Source organism: Tamandua tetradactyla, chromosome 6, assembly GCF_023851605.1.
Source record: "Tamandua tetradactyla isolate mTamTet1 chromosome 6, mTamTet1.pri, whole genome shotgun sequence".
Taxonomy (NCBI): Eukaryota; Metazoa; Chordata; class Mammalia; order Pilosa; family Myrmecophagidae; genus Tamandua; species Tamandua tetradactyla.
This window is the reverse complement of record NC_135332.1, coordinates 165,611,265-165,618,420: the sequence shown is the minus strand read 5'-3', so window position 1 is coordinate 165,618,420 and position 7,156 is coordinate 165,611,265. Positions and strand designations below refer to the sequence as shown.

General features: G+C 36.5%; 1 long non-coding RNA gene across 5 annotated transcripts in view; it reads right to left on the bottom strand.

Annotated features, from left to right (window-relative positions):
- Positions 1–1,551: 1,551 nt before the first annotated feature.
- The window catches only part of LOC143689000 (uncharacterized), a 221,443-nt gene continuing 215,838 nt past the window's right edge, over positions 1,552–7,156 (bottom strand). For all 5 annotated transcript variants that reach the window (XR_013178447.1, XR_013178444.1, XR_013178449.1 and 2 more), the window contains one exon: positions 1,552–1,890. This is a non-coding gene — a long non-coding RNA (uncharacterized LOC143689000). The remainder of the gene's footprint in view (positions 1,891–7,156) is intronic.

Here is a 7,156-nt window from a genome sequence, read left to right as displayed (position 1 = left end):
TCAGCATGACTTCATTTGTATCCAAACACTGGAAAGAGTAGTGACATCTGTGTTACATAGGATTTTACAGTTTACAATGGATTCTATTATCTTACTAAAGAACAGGCAGATCCATAAGTAGACAGGATGAAAGATAAATTATAAAACTATCACACCTAGGCATATGATTATATCAAGACTTTTTTGGGGGAGAGGGGTGGCAGCGGAGTGCACGGACCGGGAATCAAGCCCAGGTCTCCTGCATGTCAGGCGAGAATTCTACCACTGAACTGCCCTTGAACCCATAACAAGCCTTTTAATGCACTGCACTGACCATGCAAAGATTTGTTTCTTTTATCCATTTGTCAACTTTGGCCTGAAGATCATATTTATATGACCTCAAACTTTTACTGGAAATTTTTCATTATATGATCCAAATATTTTTAAAATAACAACCATTTACAGCACAGACAAACTCTTCTAGACACCAGGAGGGAAATTTTGTTTTCATCTAGACATGCAACATTCTAGAGCAGAGGTCTGTTCTGAATCCTCACGGGGAGGGGTTACAGGACTCAAGGATGCTCACGTCACTCACATATTCTTTTATCCCTCCCTTTAATAATATTTGGATAATCTGTTTAACAGGCAGAGATTGAAGAACCTGGAAGAAAACTGAGGCGGCAAATGGAGTTTATAAAGGGTATGTGGTGATTAAGGACCAAGGAGAATGAACATGGGTGAAAAAAGAGTGCAAGTGGAAAAATTGGTACTAAGTAAACAGCATTAAATAAACATTTTGAATAGACTACCTTTTTCTTAATGATAACTAAATACTCCTAAAAATTCTATTGGAGTGGCTGGAGGGAAGTACTTGAAACTGTTGAGCTGTGTTCCAGTAGCCTTGATTCTTGAAGAAGACCGTATAACTACATAGCTTTTACAATGTGACTGTGTGATTGTGAAAACCTTGTGTCTGATGCTCTTTTTTATACAGGGTATGGACAGATGAGTTAAAAAAAAAAAAAGGATAAAAATAAATACTAGGGGGAGATAAAGGGTAAAAATTGGGTAGATTGAAATAGTGTGGGTCAATGAGAGGGAGGGATAAGGGGTCTGGGATGTATGAGTTGTTTTTTTTTATTTCTCTTCCTGGAGTGATGCAAATGTTCTAAAAATGATCATGGTGAAGAATACACAACTATGTGATTATATTGTGAGCCACTGAGTGCATAATGTGTTTGGACTGTACATGTGTGAATACTTCTAAATAAAAAGATTTTAAAAAACTAACCGTTGACCTCCTGTTTCCTTTGGAATGTGTATTTCTCTACGTTTCCATGATGCTACTCTCTCTGTCCTGACTTTACCTCCTACCCTCTGACTTGTAAATGCTGGTCTCTGGCACTTTTATTTACTGATTAGACATAGAGACACTCTTCAAAGTTCCAAGCTATGTCCTTATCTCCTCCTTTTATGAAATATTTCTAGGCAATGTTTCACACCAATGATTTCAACCACTGGATGATCCATTAAAATCTCAAACTCAACATGTTCTGTTATGTGCTCACATTCTCCACCGTGGCTTTCTCATCTAACCATTTTCACAGTTAGAAACCTCCAGACAGCTTTGGTTATTTCTTGCCTTTATCCCCCACATCCAATTAGTCAATAAATTGAATTGATTTCACCCCCATATTGTCTTCTGTAGCTGTTCCTCTTTACTATTACTGCTGCCTTTGCTTTGGGATAGTCCAGACCCCACCTTCTGCAATAACTTCCTGACTATCTCTCTGCATCTCATCACTCCCTCTTTATTCATCATCCACATCCACTTTAGTCATTTTTCAAAAATACAGATGTGGTCATATGATCGGCTGATTTAAATCTTTGCTGGCTTTTCAGTTTCTCCTGTAAAAAAAAAAAAAACCCAAGTTACTTGATAAAGTCCTCAAGACACTTAACAGATAAACTTTTAACTATTTCATGAGTACTTCTCATTAGTAGTTATATTACTTTTCTTTATTAGTAACACACTATAGTACAGCTCCCACCTTGTCTTTATTCTCCTATTTGCCCACCATCCCATGAATGAAAAATGCCTATAATAGCTTAAATCCTTCTGAGCTCATATTGTTTTCTTCACATGAAACAGCTTATTAGCACCAAGACAGAGGCAAAGGGCCCTTTAATCAATTGTTGATGAATAATATTGAGGACAACCACAACTACATTTATTGAGCACTTGTTATTAAAGTTGTTCATTGAACACTATTCTACGATCTTGTCATATAAGTTACTTAATTTTTACTCAACCCTCTGACAGCAGTATCATAATACCTATTTTATTGATGGGGAAATCGAGGTACAGAGTGGCTAAGCAACTTACCCCGAAATTACAGGGCTTACAAATTTAATTGAAATTCTAATAAAAGCAAAGCTTTTCATTTTACTTCATCTGATTATTAAGGCACTATTATGATGCATATATTATTACATAGATTTCATAAGAAATTATGATTTAGAAACATCAGTCTCCAAAATCTTTGTTATTTCCATAACGCAACGCTTCCTTTCATCAAAGGGAAAAAAAAAATACAAGCTTTGTTGCCGGACTGAAATTTAGGGATCTCCAAACTAATGTAGTATCATTTTCCCCATGATGTTTTTAGTGGGCTGGCCAAACAATGATGTTAAGCAGGCTTAGGTTATATATTTTATGATGTGCCACAGCTGCAGCACAATCAACCAGAGGAAAGGGGATTATGAGAACAACTAAATTATGAATCTGTCTGTGACATCCAACCAGCATAGTTCTGATAGCTTCACTCTCTGAGATGAATGTTATATAACATCCATTCTATGGATTACATAGACAGTTTCTAATTTTTAGATAGTGTTTCCAGATACATTTTGGAATTCAATACCTGACACATTATTTAGAACAGCTAATTTCAAACATTTAGCTTTCACTATTTTCAAAAATTTCTTCTAAGTAAAACAGTATGTTTGGTTATAAATAAAGGCAATTGGGCTATTATGCTAATGAAGGGGATTTTTGCCCCCAGTCACATGAGGGGTTGCTCTCGTCCCCCTCTAATGCATCAGGAGAGGAGACGTCTCTCAAAGATGGCACAACCCCAAGCTCCCTTTCCAAGTTGGTTACCATTTCTGGGTAACTAAAGTTGACAGTTTGCAGCTCAATGTCAAAGATCAAAACAAAAAAAGTGAAGTCACTGCTGAGATGTAGCTTTGGGTAAACTCACCAACAGTATCCTGCCTTTTGGTCAGTGGCCAAAAATGAAATAATATATCTAGCCAAAAGAAAACTAGTCTGGGAGATTGCAAACTACTTGAAAGTTTTAGCAAAGTGCCTCTTTCCAAAAGTACTGCTTGAAAACTATCTTTTTGAGGGCCGGGGGCTGTGTGCACCCATAATAATTGCTGGCAGCTGTACCATAGGATTTACAGTCAAAAGCTCAAAGCAGAGACATTTAGCTGGGCCCATAATGATGAATTGGTGCAGAAACTGTGAATCCAGATACCAGTTTGTATGGTGAAAAGTGAAAAGTTCCATCAAACCACACTTGACACCTGAGCTTTTCAAATTCAATCTTTCCCCACACCTGTCATCATGTACTGCCACTGCCACCACACCAGCCTTTGCTTTGTGATAGTCCAGACCCCACCTGGACAAGGGAAAGTGGGGTTGGGCCATCTGGAGGGGCTTGTCCTTTGCCTTTTACGCTGCCCTTCTACGGGTCAATGGCCCTTCTATCTCCATTCATTCATGCTCCAATCTTTAGTCACCTTTGAACCTTTCTTTGAACTCTCAAAAAACATTTACTCTCATTCAATCTCCTTTTGATTATCTCTGTCTTTATTTCTGGGATTAGGACTTCAATATATTCTCCATTGGATATATTGTTTTTTTAAGTTCTTAAAAATGAAGTTTGGGCTAGGAATCCTAATATTCACCATTATACAAATATCTCTAAGCCATTTTCTTATCATTTTTTCCAACTTTATGTTTGCATAACAGCATTATAACAAATATAAGAAAATATTTTAAGGAGAAAGAACTCCCTCAATCTACCTACCATAACATGTCAGCACTTTCCCTTTTCAAATCCTCTATAAATTCTATTTGTACTTCAATATACTCAGTTCACACTCATAAATCTATTTTCTTCATTTCTAACTCAGTATTGTTATACAAACAGTGAACATTATAAAATTATATTAAATATCGCCCTTTATGGTTATATGGTGTTTATAATTTTGATTTTTAATGGCTGCATGATATTCATCAGGTTAACATACCCTTTTTACATTTACACCACTTTCATTTTATATACATTTTATGTGGTATTATTCCCATCTCTTTCGTTCCTTATAAGTTTAAAAATTTTATGGCTGAACCAGTTGATCTTTCTTTTTGAATTTTGCTTCAGAGCTTAAAATATTGTCTCCTCAGGAATCTACTAACTACTCAAATCTATTTTCTGCTAGTTGACTCATGATTTTACTTCATTCTTAACTGTTTAATACATTTGGTGCTTTCTTGGGGCATTTTCTATAGTCACACTTCACAGATACAGAGAATTGCATGGGGAGTTTTTTTCCCTAAACAAAAATAGGCAGAACCAACTCTTAGAGATTTATTATTAGTATGTCTCAGATTGAAAGATAGATATAGATATGTATTATATATTTAATAGCATTAAATATGATTATAATAAATATTATTATTTATAATTCTATTACCCAATTGAGAAAAGTTCAAAGCTGAGTAACAGTAAATAAATAATACAATGAAAGATAAAATAAGATTTGACTAATTTTTCCAAAAAATATTAATAGTAATGGTTTATAATTTCTACTCAATATATTACGTAACTTTTCTATTCCCCATTATTTTTGGCTAGTGTTCTTTCAGGTAGTAATATTTCCTATGTAAAAGAGAGTCATAGTTCTCTCTGTCTCTACCTGGAGTAGATTTACCCCACTTCATCCCCACCCTATGCATACCCCCTCAAATGCCTCATCCATCTGGGATGACCAAAGGTCACCTGTATGCCACTGAGGTGTGTCATATGCAACAACTAACAACTGGAATGTCAGCATGTACTGTTTCCAAAGCACAGACAGAGCAAGGATGAAATTCTCTTTATTCAGGAGCAATCTTTCTTAGGGGCCCTCTATCAGTCCATGTCCAATCAAGGAAAAAAAACAGCCCTAGATATTTCAGAAAGAGGGAATTTAATAGGGAATCATTTACAAAGTACCAGAAGAGCCAAAGAAATGAAAGAGGAAAGCTAGTGTTACCCAGAAATCTGTAACTACAGGAAGCCTATACTGCCAATACAGATTGCAGCTGCTGGCATTCCAGAGACCCTGCTAGAGGTGACCCAGGAGCTGCTGATTGGGAGACCATCAGTCCGTGCACTCACTGGGTGCTGCTGCTAGTAGAAAAAATGGCAACTACCTTCCCCAGCCCTTCTAATCCTATTGCATTTCTCCCACTAACTTAATACACCTAGTTTTAGAGTAAGGGGAACCAACTCACCCCCATTTGTCCAGGACTTTCTGGTAGACCAGGAAAACTGAACTGTTGGTAGCCAACTACAAGGAAATCCAGGAAATGTAGCAGTACAAAAGAGAATAAAGAAAGGTTGTTCTGGGGCTGAGCTCCAGTAAACAGTTGCCTGATACAGACCTTTTAAAAAACACATAAGATTCAGAACCAATATGTCACCTCTACTTAAATGGTAGCATCACCCATTGTTTGGAGCACCTACTGTGATGCTACCATTGGACCCTCTGATAAAAAATATTTTATTGATCCATATCAAGCTACCATGATGATTAAACAATGTTCATGAATAGGTCAGACTTTGACTTTAGGATTTTTGTGATGATCCTGTGAAAATCATTATATAAAGCTCACAGCACACTGCCTATACAGAATAATCATCTGAGAAAAGTAATTATTAGTAATAAGAAAACTCAGCAGGAAAGTTTTTTCTGGGGGCGCACATATGACTCCGGTTATAGAAAAGACTTAAGTGTTGCTAATGGAACATTTACTTCTCAGAGCAGAAAATAAGTGTTTGTATATTTTCTTTTTCAGACATGTTACAGCTGCTTTCCCATAATCTCATGTGAATGCATATCTGTGTGTGCCATAGAGTTCTTTCATAGCAATGTTTCACTTTATTCTTCATTCATTCATTTCATTTATTCATCTGTCCATTCATTCCTTTGTCAATATTAAATACATGGACTGTGTCAGGTACTGTGCTAGGAACAGGGAACATGAGAAGGAATAGAAAATATTTCTCTAGCCTCTGTCCAGTGGTAAAGACAAGAGCAAGCATAAGATTAGAATGCATTTTGAAAAGCTGTATAGAGGCTTAACATCTAAAAGGTTTCTGTACGGAAAACTCCTCTCTTCCTATCACCTCATACAAGGATAAATATGTGCAGAACAGTGGATCTCCAGAGACTAATAGATGAGCCTATTGATAAAGTGGTACTGTAGAGGATAAGGAGAAGGCACAGATGAAAGAAGATTGGCAGTCAGTAGAACCAGTTACCTCTCATGGACACATTTAGCTTCTACAAATAAAGTCAAAGACTCAGTCCTTTCATATACTGTTGGCACAGATTTAATTTGTGCTCAATTAAATCATGACCACATCCAACACCACCTGGAAAGATTGGGCGAATTTTTTACAAACTTGCTCAAAACCATTTGCCTCTGTCTTGCACTTTCTCAACTGGTTAAAAAAAAAAAAAAAAGCTGAACTTCATACATTTTTCATGTTGAATTTCATTCTATTTGTCAGATTCAATATCCAAACCTGGTGAACTCATTATGAAGTTTGCTTCAGTCATCTATTATTGTAACTACTCCACCCAGCTTGATGTCATCTAAAAATTTCACAAACATCCTTCTTTTCTTTTGCTTCCATCCAGTTCTTCTACCATATGGAAATCAGAGTGAACTTTCTAAAATAAAAATAGGATCCCATCACTCACACCTACTTGCAATTTAAATATGGCTCCCCATTACGACAAATGCCTTAGCATGGAAATGAGGGTGGTCCCAACCACCCCTTGTTTGCCTTTCTTCAACTCTTGACATTCACCCTCTTTTTCTCCAAAACATATT